We start from the raw sequence: 11,459 nt of genomic DNA on the forward strand, positions 1-11,459 counted from the left end.
TCAGTAATATTGTTTGTTCTCCATTAATTTTGTGTTGGCTTTTCTGGCCTCTCCATACAAACTTTAGAAGATTGAGATTGCATGGTATCTATAGATCAAGTTGGAAAGGGCTGACGTTTTGATAATATTGAATTCTCCTATCCATGAACATGGAATACCTCTCCATTTTTTTGTTGTTTTTTGACTTAATGTATCAGACTTCTGTAGTTTCCCCATATATATCTTGAACATATTTTATTAGATTTATACCTAACTACTTTACTTTTCCAGGTGCTAATGTAAATGGAATTGGTTTTAATTTCAATATCTACTTGTTCATTGCTGGTACATATGGAATTGATCGACTTTGTATATTAACATTGTATGTTGCTCCAGGATGTTTCCATCAACTTTTTCAAATTTTCTACATAGATGTTCATGTCATCTTCAAACAAAGAGAGAATTATGTCTTCCTTCCCAGTCTGTATAATTTTTGTTTCCTTTTCTTATCTTATTACAATAGCTAGAACTTCCAGTATGATGTTGAAAAGGAGTGATCAGAAGGGACATCGTTGCCTTGTACCTGACCTTAGTTAGAAAGCTTCAAGTTTATCACCATTAAGTATGATGTTAGTTGTAGGATTTTTGTAGATATTCTTTATCAAATTAAGGAAGTTTCCATCTATTAGCTTACTGAGATTTTTTATCATAAGTGGGTGGTGGATTTTGTCGAATCCTTTTTTTATTTATTGATATAATCATGTGATTTTGTTTGTTTCAGCTTGTTGATGTGTTGCATTACATTAGTTGATTTTTGAATGTTGAACCAGCTTTGCATGCCTGAGATAAATCTCACTTGGTCTCGGCCTACAATTCTTTTTATACATTGTTGGATTCAATATGCTAATATTTTTCAAGGAGTTTTTTGTCAGTGTTCATGAGAGATATTGGTCTGTAATTTTAACATGTTTGTCAGGTTTTGGTAATAAGGTTGTTGGCCTCATAGAATGAGTTGCAAAGTATGTATTTCCTCTGCTTCTATCCTCTGAAAAAGACTGTATAGAACTGATATAAATTCTTCCTTAAATATTTGGTAGAATTCACCAGTGTACACTTATGGGCCTGCTACTTCTACTTTCTGTCTTGGAAAATTATTTATCATTATTTCAATTTCTTTAGTAGATACAGGCCTATTCAGATTGACTATTTCTTCTTGTGTGAATTTTGATGAATTGTATTCTTGAAGGAATTGGTCCATTTCATTTAGGTTATCAAAGTTGTGTTCATGGAGTTTTTCATAGTATTCCTTTATTATCCATTTAATGTCTATAGGATATGTAGTGATGTCCCTTTTTCATTTCTAATATTAGTTTTTGTGTTCTTTCTTCTTTGTTAACCTAGCTGCAGTCTTATCAATTGTATTGACCTCTTCAAATAACATGTGTTTGGTTTCTTTAGATTTTCTATATTGATTTCCTGTTTTCAATTTTACTGATTTCTACTCTAATTCTTATTTCTATTTTTTTAACTCTGCAGCATGACATTGTTTTTATTATATCAGTTGTAACTCTTCCATTCAGAAATTGGGGACAATCTTCTCATTAAGTTGTTATTCCCTCCTTTTCCCCCAGCTTACAGATAATTTGGGTGCTTTATAAACACTTAAGTTATATGTACATGAAAATTTTATAATAACTTGTACAAATTGTCTTTTTCTAAAAATTACCAAACATGCTATTCAAACATTTAATTTCTAGCTTACATGTATATGACTTCTGAAAATAAAATAAGACTTTTACCATAATATTTTTGTGCTATAAAAAATTCTACATAGGGCTTCCCTGGTGGCACAGTAGTTAAGAGTCCACCTGTTAGTGCAGGGGACACGGGTTCGAGCCCTGGTCCAGAAGATCCCACATGCCACAGAGCAACTAAGCCCATGCGCTACAACTGCTGAGCTTGCACTCTAGAGCCCATGAGCCACAACTACCAAGCCTGCATGTTGCAACTACTGAAGCTCGCGCACCTAGAGCCCATGCTCTGCTACCAGAGAAGCCACCACAATGAGAAGCCTGCTCACCGCAACAAAGAGTAGCCCCTGCTCACCACATCTAGAGAAAGCCCATGTGCAGCAACAAAAACCCAATGCAGCCAAAAATAAAATGAATTAATTAATTTTTAAAAAAGTAAAGCTTTTCTCTTTATAATAAGACAAAAACATTTTCATTAAAAAAATTCTACATACATGCATATGATCAAAATATAATACTTTTCTCATTTGGGAAATTCCTATGCACAATAAGTAAAAAAAAAAAAAAGTGTCCAAATATATCAATTTATCCACTATTAAGATTACTGGGTGCCACCTATTGTTGAATTTTTGCAAGTGCTAACTTTACAAATTCAAAATTGTTATTAAAATCTGGGTTCCAAAAACTGAGTTTTGAGAATGCTTTTCTTGTTGGTATGTTTATACTGGCAAAATAAGATCATGAAAAGAATACACATGGTATCGAAATTAGCATAAAATAGCCACATGCCACTTAAATATGTAAAACAGAATTATCATTTCTTACTTCAAATGCAGATTTCTCCCTCTCTTAAATTGTGTCAAAATCTCAAAGGAATATCTAGGTAACTAGAGTATATAGAAAGACACCGTACAGTCAACAATCTAATCAAAACTATGGCTTGATCATACTCCATAATGAGTGTAAGGCAAATGGCTTATTCAAAACATCCATTTACTTACTGGAAGTTGTCAAAGTCAAAAAGGCATTTTTTCTCTCCTTCTAAATAGAAAATGGGGTCTTTTACTTATAAGCTCAACTGCAGCAAAAGATCAAAGTGGGTTTAACATTTTACTTAAGATATTCAGGATTACCAGCTTTTAAAGAGATACAAATGGCTTGGAAACTGCTTTAACAAGTTTCTCTCATGCTAATACAATTTTGATCTTCTTTAACAGGATCATAGCCAAAAATCCAAATTGTAAAACAATCCTCAGAAAAGTTGGAATATAAAATGTTAGTTCAGTTTCGGTATTATCAATATTTTCTTTATCATCTCAAATGTCATCAAATGGATTATGTGTATATCTCCAAGACCAAATGAATTGGTTTTATAGAATTTAACATGCTCAAGATGCTCATCATGTGCCTTCTAGCTTCATCTGCATTGTATTTTAAAATTATATCAGCTTTGTTATCTTGGTCATCTTGTAGACCAACCAATATGATGTCTGAGGTATTTATGCAAATTTTTTGCTCAATTTCCCTCTGAAGTGACATAACCTCTTTATGCCATCAAAATACATCACTTCTAATCATCCATTTCTCAACATTTTTATTATTTGAGCATATATTCTTATTCATCCTCTTTGAACACCAGCTCTCTTTTTTCAGATTCATTCCCATTCTTACCCCTGCATCAGTTTTTACCTTCTTTATCTTTATTCTTGAACGTGGCAATAACTGCAGCCTCAAGGTATCTCTGACTCCTATTCAGGCAGCAGGGATTCTCCAACGGGCTCCAGGGACTACATTAGGACACAGCAGGTGGGGATAGCCAGGTCACCAAGCACTAGAGAGTCTCAAAACCCAGTTCTTCTGAGATCTGTTTGCGTCATTTTTTTTTCTTCTGCTTATATGGATTTGATTTGCTATTTTTCCAGTTTTCTGAGGTGAAAATTTAGATCTTTCTTCTTTTCTAATATATGCATCAAATGCTATAAATTTCCCTCTAAGTACTGCTTTCACTGCATCACACAAACTTTGGCAAGTTGTGTTTTCATTTTCATTTTGTTCAAAATAGTTTTTAGTTTCACTTGAGATTTCTTCTTTGATCCATATGTTATTTAGAAGTGTATTGTTAAATCTTCACATATTTGGGGATATTTCACTTATCTTTCTGTTACTGATTTCTAGTTTAATTCCATTGTGGTCTGAGAGCAGACATTGTAAGATTTCTATTCTTTAAGCTTGTTAAGGTATGCTTTATGGCCCAGAATGTAGTCTATCTTGGTAAATGTTCTATGTGAACTTGAAAAGAATATGTATTCTATTGTTGTTGGAAAAAGTAGTCTGTAGATGTCCATAATATTCAGTTGATTGATGGTGTTGTTGAGTTCACCTTACTGATTTTTTGCCTGCTGCATCTGTTCATTTCTGTAAAAAGGTGTTGAAGTTTCCAACTATGATAATGAATTCATGTATTTCTCCTTTCAGTTCTATTAGTGTTTGCCTTACTGAGTTTGATGCTCTGTTGCCTGGCACATACATGTTAAGAATTGTTATGTCTTCTTGGAGAATTGACTCCTTTATCATCATGTTATGCTCTTCTTTAACCCTGATAAATTTTCTTGCTTTGAAGTCTGCTTAGACTGAAATTAGTATAGCTACTCCTGTTTGCTTTTGATTAGTGTTATATGGTATGTTTTCCTCCATTCACTTACTTTTAATCTATCTGTGTCTGTATTTAAAGTTAGTTTCTTGTAGGCAATATACAATTGAGTCTTGCTTTTTTGCTCCACTCTGACTGTCTGTTTAATTGGCATATTTAGCCTATTGACTACAAAGTGATTATTGACATAGTTTGATTAATATTTACTATATTCCTTACTGTTTTCTATTTGTTGCCTTTGTTCTTTTTTTCTATTTTTGTTTTCCATGCTTTTTCTGCCTTTTGTGGTTTTAGTTAAGAATTTTATATGATTCCATTTTCTGTCTTAGCTTTTATTTGTTATACTTCTGGGTTTTTTTTCTTTTTTTTTAAGCGGTTGCCCTGGAGTTCGCAATATACATACACAGGTCATCCAGATCCACTTCCAAATAACACTGCATCACTTCGTAGGTAGTATAGCCTCTAATAACAAAATAATTCTAATTCATCCCTTTTGTGCTTTTTAAATTGCTGTCATTCATTTCACTTATCTGTAAGCATGCACAAACATATATAAATACATAAGATATATACATAAGCATACATTATCTATAAATTGTTGGTATTATTATTTTGAACGAACTGTTGGTTGTTAAATCAGGAATAAGAAAAATAGCAGATTTACTTTACCTTCACTGACTACTTTTTCAATACTCTTCCTTACTTTATATAGATCTGAATTTCTGACCTATATTATTTTTCTTCTCTTTAAAGATCTTTTCTTTCCCAGCTTTACTGAGATATAATTTATATATAACACTGCATGAGATTAAGATGTACAATATGATGATTTGATATACACAGATAATGATTAGAAAATTATTACATAGACATGATTACCACAAAAGTTAGTTAACATATCCATCACATCCATCACTTCATAGAACTACTTTTTTTTTTTGGTGGTGAGAAATTTTAAGATTTACTCTCTTAGCAACTTTTAAGTATACAGTACAATATTGTTAAAACTACTCATCATGCTTTACGTTAGATCCTCAGAAGTTATTCATCTTATAATTGGAAGATGTACCCTTTGACAACTTTCACCTATTTCCCCAACCTTGCACTCTTCCCTCCATCCCTGGGAACCAACAATCCACTCTGTTTCTATGTGGTTTTTTTTTTGTTGTTGTTTATATTCCACATAGATTACACAACATTTGTCTTTCTCTGTATGACTTATTTCATGTAACATAATATCCTCAAGTTTCATTCATGTTGTCACAAATTACAGGATTTCTTTCTGGAGGTTTTACAGTTTCAGGTTTTATGTATGTCTTTAATCTATTTTGAGTTAATTTTTGTGAGATAGGAGTCCAGTTTTATTATTTTACATGTTAATATTCAGTTTTTCCACTACCATTTGTTGAAGAGACATTTTCCTTTTGAACATGCTTGGTTTCCTTGTCAAGTAATAGTTGACCATATATGTGTGATCTTATTTCTGAGCTATCAGTTCTGTTTCATTGGTCTATGTGTCTGTTTTTATGACAGTATCATAGCTTTAAAGTGTAATTTGAAATCAGGAAGTGTGACATCTGCAGCTTTGTTCTTTCTAAAGATTGCTTTGGCTATTTAAGGTCTTTTGTGGTTCCAAACTAATTTTAGGATTGTTTTTTCAGTTCTGTTTAAAATGCCATTGGAAGTTTGATAGGGATTGTATTAAATCTATAGATGAGTTTGGGTAGTAGGTCCATGAGGTTTTAAAAAGATTCATTCTGCGATCTATAACATGGGATATCTTTCCATTTATTTGTCTTATTCAATTTCTTTCATCAATGTCTTATAGTTTTCAAGGTACAGACCTTTCACCTCCTTGGTTAAATTTATTCCCAAGTATTTTGTTTTTTATTTTATTGTTAATGAGATTATTTAGTTCTTTTATAGATAATTTGTTGTTAATATATAAAAATGAAACTGATTTTCTTAAATTGAAGTGTAGTTGATTTACAATATTGTACTAGTTTCAGGTATGGAGCAAAGTGATTCAGATTCTTTTACTTTTTTTTTTCAGAGTCTTTCCATTACAGGTTATTACATTGAATATTGTTCCATGTGCTATACAGTAAATCCTGGTTGTTTTTCTATTTTATATATAATAGTGTATATCTGATAATCCCATACTCTTAATTTATCCATCCCTTGCATCCTGCTGTCTCCTTTGGTAACCATACATTTGTCTTCTATGTCTGTGAGTCTGTTTCTGTTTTGTAAATAAATTCCTTTTATCATTATATAGTGTCCTTCTCTGTCTTTATGGTCTTTGTCTTAAAGTCTATTTTGTCTGATATGAGTATTGCTACCCCCATTTTCTTGTCATTTCCATTTGCATGAAACATCTTTTTCCACCCCCCTCACTTTTAATCTATGTATCTTGCCTGAAAGTAAGTCTCTCGTAGGCAGAATATTGTAGGTTCTTCGGTTTTTTTTTAAATCTAATTTTCCATTCCATGTCTTTTGATCAGAGCATTTAGTCCACTGACATTTAAAGTAATTATTGATAACTATTTATTGCCATTTTAAACCTTGTTTTCCAGTTGATTTTGTATTTCTTCTTTGTTCCTTTCTTCTTTTATGTTTTTCCTTTTGTAGGTTGATGGTTTTCTTTTGTAGTATGCTTCAGTTCCTTTCTTTTTGGTTTTTGTGATTCTTACTCTATGTTTTTGATTTGTAGTTACTCTGGTTTTCAAGTATGTTAACCCATAACTATACCTACTTGCTTTAGACCAATAGTCATATAAGTTCAAACATATTCTAAAAGATCTACTTTTTTTTAACTCTCCTCCGCTACATTTTGTGATTTTTGATGTCCTATTTTACATCTTTATTTTTATCCTTTTGCTATTCATTGTAGTTATAATTGCCTTTACAAATGTTTTTGGTTGTTTTTTAATCTCTGTACTGGCTTAAGTGATCCTCAATCCTTTAATATATTTACCTTTCCTATTGTGTTTTCTCCCTTTCCTATTGATTCCTTTTTTCTATTTAGAGAATAACTTTCAATATTTCTTTCAGGTTAGGTTTAGTATTGCTCTATTCTTTTAGTTTTTGCTTTTCTGAGAAATTCTTAGTTTCTCCTTCTATTCTAAATAATTACCTTGCTGGGTTGATATCCTAGGTTTGTAGGTTTTTCCCTTTCAGGACTTTGACTATATCATGCCACTCCCTTATGACCTACAAAGTTCTTGTAGATAAATCAGCTGATTGCCTTATGAGGGTTCCCTCATAACTGACTCTTTGTTTTTTCTCTTGCTGTCTTTAGAATGCTCTGTTTAACTTTTGCCATTTTAATTATGATATGTCTTGGTGTGGGTCTGTTTGGATTCATCTTGTTTGGGGCCCTCTGTGCTTTCTATAACTGGGTATCTGTCCTTCTTTAGGTTTGGGAAGTTTTCAACCATAATTTCTTCAAATACATTTTCAATTCTCTTTCTCTTTCTTCTCCTTCTGAAAAACCTATTATGCATAGTTTGGCATGCTTTATATTATTCCATAGATCTCATGTTGCTTTCATTTTTTTTTTTTTCATTTGTCTTTCTGTCTGATGTTCTGACTGGGTGACTTCCATTATTCTATCTTCCAGATCACTTACTTGCTGTTCTGCATTATTTAGTCTGCTATTCATTTCCTTTAGCTGGTTGGTTTTTATCTCAGCAATTGAGTTGTCTAATTTTGATTGGTTCCTCTTTATAGTTTCCTCTTAGAGTGATCTGTATTTCTATTGATAATCTTTCTTAATTCCTTTAGCATTTTTATTACCTCCTTTTCTTTCTTTTTTTTTTTTTTTTTTTTTTGCGGTATGCAGGCCTCTCACTGTTGTGGCCTCTCCCGTTGTGGAGCACAGGCTCCAGATGTGCAGGCTCAGTGACTGTGGCTCACTGGCCCAGCTGCTCCACGGCATGTGGGATCTTCCCAGACTGGGGCATGAACCCGTCTCCCCTGCATCGGCAGGCGGACTCTCAACCACTGCGCCACCAGGGAAGCCCTATTACCTCCTTTTTGAACTCTGACTCTGGTAGATTGGAGAGGTCTGTTTCATTATTCTTTTGGGGGATTTCTCTTGTTCTTTAAATTGAGAGTATTTCCTCTTCTTCATTTTGCTTACATTTCTCTGTCTCTATGAATTTAGGAGACAGTTATCTACTATAGTCTTGTAGGGCTGTTTTTATGTGGGAGTATCCCTGTGTTGACTGTGTGAGTCCATTATTTTTGGTGTGAGAGATGTTTTTGGTACAGATGCTTGCCATGTCTTTCCTCAGAGTATGCTGGCCACTGATTTTCCCCTTGCTTGGGGGTGTGTTTGGTGTTATGGTGACCATAGCCTGCACTGGATGTTGGGCAGGTCCTCATCTTTGCTCTTTGGCTGTCACAGCCTTGTTGCAGGGTAGGTTCTGCTCCCCAGTTGTGAGGTAGGCAGGACTGGAGCATTTACACTGGGAAAGGAGCTGCTTTGTATTCCTCCCCAGGGCTGTCCACCAGGAATGCGAGTCTGTGATGCTGCTCACCACCTGCTGTGTGTGCCAACAGTCTGCTGATGCTAGACTGGCTGCGGGACCTGTCCCTGCTGAGGAAGAGCTGATAATTGGCTCTGATGTCAGCCCTGCCTCCAGCCTGTGCATGGTCACAAAGCCTGCCCCTGCTAGAGCTGCACCCTGCCATGAGCATGCTGACAGCCGGGGGTGTTATAGCAGACCCACACCCCACCCTGTGTGCACTGATGATGGGTCTTCTATGGTGGACCTGTGCCCCATCTTGCACACTTTAACAGTGGTGGCCCAGACCACACTCCAGGTCCTTTGGGCTGTCGCTAAGCAGCTAAACTGTGTCCTCTCCCAGAGTCTGTGTGCTGAAACCCAAGTTTCAGCACCTGGCCACTGCAGGTACTAGCAGGCACATGTTATGGGCTGGGAAATGTGGTGGTATGGTAGCTCTCGGTACCAGTCTCTGCCCTGATTGTAAGCAAGCCAGCACCTGTACATTTCTCTCGAGCAAAATCCAGGCCACTTCAGCTCCCTCTCTGCCTTGGTGGACCTCCTGGTCAGCAAAGGGGGTTTCCAGGGTGAGGGAATCTTTCCTCTTTCACAGCTCCCTCCCAGGAGTGCAGGTCCCACCCCAATTCCTTAGGTGGGGATCTTTCTTTGGTTGTATAAGATATCTTTTGCCAGCTTTCAGTTAGTTTTCTGTGAGAATTATTTTCACATGTGGAAGTATTTTTGATGTGTTTGCTGAGGGAAGTGAGCTCCATGTCCTTCTATTCTGTCATCTTGATCTCTGCCCCCAGTGCAACAGATTTTTTGTATGTTGATTTTTATTTCTGCAATTTTACTCAATGTGTTTAATAGTTTTAAGTTTTTGGTGGAATCTTTAGGATATTTTATATATAAAATCTTATTATCTGCAAAAAGAGACAATTTTACTTCTTCCATTCCAATTTTGGTGCCTTTTATTTACTAATATATCTATTTATTTTTTACTTATTATTTATTTTGACTTGTTGCTCTGGCTAGGGCTGCCAGTACTGTTAAATAGGATTAGTGAGAGTGGGCACACCCTTGTCCCTGATCTTAGGAGAACAGTTTTCAGCTTTTTACCATTGAGTATAATGTTGACAGTGGGCTTGTTATAAATGGCCTGTATTATATTGAGGTACAGTCCTTCTGTACTCAATTTATTGAGAATTTTTTCATGAAAGAGTATTGTCAAATGCTTTTTCTGCATCCATTGAGATAATAATATGATTTTATCTTTCATTCTTTTAATGTGATGTATCATATTGATTATGCATTTTGAACATTTGTAAATTCCAGTGATTAATCCCACTTGATTATGGTATATGATTCTTTTAGGGTCCTATCGAACTGAGTTCAGTAGTATTCTGTAGGGGGGGTTTTGATTAGTGATCCTTACTCATTATTTGCCTATTCAGCTTTTTTATTTCTTCATGATTCAGTCTTGGTAAACTGTATATGTCTAGGGATATATCCGTTTCTTCTACATTGTTCTGAAAGAACTTCTTTTTATGTTACTTGTAAGTCAGGTCTGCTGGCAACAAATTCCCTCAGTGTTTATTTGTAAGAAAATATTTCTCCTTTACGTTTGATGCAAAATTTTGTAATGTACACAATTCCAGTTTGGTGAAGTATTTTTCTCTGAACAGTTTAAATATTTCACTCTACTTTCTTCCTGCCTGCATGGTTTCTGAGGAGACATTGGATGTAATTCTTATCTTGTTCCTTTATATGTAAGGTGTTTTATTCCTCTGGCTTCTCTCAGGACTATATCTTTGATTTTCTGTAGTTCGAAATAATATGCTTTGGTGTAGGTTAGTTAGTTATTTGCATTTATCCTGCTTGGTATTCTCTGTTTCTTGAGTCTGTGATTTGGGGTCTGACATTGATTTAGGGTAAATTCTCAGTCATTATTTCAAATATTTCTTCCATTTCTTTCCCTCTTTTTTCCCTTTCTGGTCTTATCATTATGCATATGTTACACCTTTTGCAGAGACCCTTGGATATGCTGTCCTGTTTTTCTTTTTTTTTTTTTAATCTTTGTTTTCTTTGCTTTCCAGTGATTCTATTGATATATCTCTAGCTCAAAGATTCTTTCCTCAGCTGCACTCAGTCTACTAAAAAAGCCTATCAAGCATCTTCCTTTCTGTTTCAGTATTTTTTTAATCTTTAGCATTTCTTTCTGGTTCTTTCTTAGGATTTCCATCTCTCTGCTTTTATTGCCCATCTGTTTTTGCATGCTGTCTAATTTATCCATCAGAACACTTAGCATATTAATCATAGTTGTTTTAAATTTCTGGTCTTATAATTCCAACATTCCTGCTATGTCCGGTTCTGATACTTGCTCTCTCTATTAAAATTGAGGTTTTTGCACTTTGGTGTGCCTTTTAACTTTTGTCTTGATAGCCAGACATGGTGTACTGAGTAAAAAGAACTGCTGTAACTAGGCCTTTAGAAATGTGGTGGTGAGATGTAAAGGGAGGGAAACCAATCTATAGACCTAATATTAGGTTTCAGTCTTTTAGTGAACCT

The 11,459-nt window shown here is 34.7% G+C and overlaps 1 pseudogene; it reads right to left on the bottom strand.

The window, feature by feature from the left end:
• Window positions 1–2,914: 2,914 nt before the first annotated feature.
• LOC115855680 (eukaryotic translation initiation factor 1A, X-chromosomal-like) lies at window positions 2,915–8,769 on the bottom strand (annotated as a pseudogene).
• Window positions 8,770–11,459: the final 2,690 nt, after the last annotated feature.

The sequence above is a fragment of the Globicephala melas genome, chromosome 4 (assembly GCF_963455315.2).
Source record: "Globicephala melas chromosome 4, mGloMel1.2, whole genome shotgun sequence".
Classification (NCBI taxonomy): Eukaryota; Metazoa; Chordata; class Mammalia; order Artiodactyla; family Delphinidae; genus Globicephala; species Globicephala melas.